We start from the raw sequence: 967 nt of genomic DNA on the forward strand, positions 1-967 counted from the left end.
TCAAGTGATGACGTAGTTTCCATTCCTGTTTCCACGGTATACATGTACAATACAGGGTTGGAGCCAATAGGTATGCGATGATCTAACCGTTTTAACTGTGTAGTACCCATTTTATATCGTCTTCTTCCAGTTTTCGTGCCATGTTTGCGATGAGACAACATCGCTATATATAAATATAAGTTTAAGCATTGCATGTAACACCTGTATGCTTCGGCTGATATAGTGATAGTCTGCTTATTGTTTAGCGTGAGTTTTCATCATTCAACTATAACCAAAATGACTGACAATGCAACATGAAACAAGCCTGTTAATTGAATTTGCCTCAGTGACTATAGGTTGTCCACCATTACGTGAATTTAAACCGATAATATAAGCCACTATTCGCATCACACGGTCAAGTGCAACCGTTGGCTTTAGTGGGATGTTACCAGTTGGATCCAGGTTTTGCACATGAGCTGGTTTCTCTCGAAGGATTTACTTCAAGATGTTGCTCGAATGCCGTTAGGTTTTATACATGTCTCTTGGCTGGCAACATGCCCAATTTATGGCGATTGTAGCAGCTATATACTAAAGTTGGACTTCGCGCTCGACATAATAATTACTGCGCCACACGGGGAATTTTCTGATGCTGACGACTTTGGCTTTGTTGTTCGTTTGCTGAGTGAAGCCCCTGTAGCCACGTCGTTTGACGGCTTGATGTTTCGATGCTTCCAGCCATGGTGCAGTTTTGTCTTGATGGCTATGTTTGTCTTTGGTTTACCATTAAATGTACGCCCCGTTAGGAATTGAACTCCTCTGTTGCCCGCTTGTCTTATCAATAATTGAATGCAACCTCTAGGTAACATGAACATACCGTGAACTTTGACAGTGTCAGGTCATCAGGCAATATTTTCTATGACTCATTGTGGTCTTGGACGACACCTGAATGCGTTGCGTCAGCAGTTGACTTGAAGTAAGGCAGCCAAAC

The sequence above is a fragment of the Branchiostoma belcheri genome, unplaced genomic scaffold, assembly GCF_001625305.1.
Source record: "Branchiostoma belcheri isolate BF01 breed outbred unplaced genomic scaffold, Haploidv18h27 scaffold116, whole genome shotgun sequence".
NCBI lineage: Eukaryota > Metazoa > Chordata > Leptocardii > Amphioxiformes > Branchiostomatidae > Branchiostoma > Branchiostoma belcheri.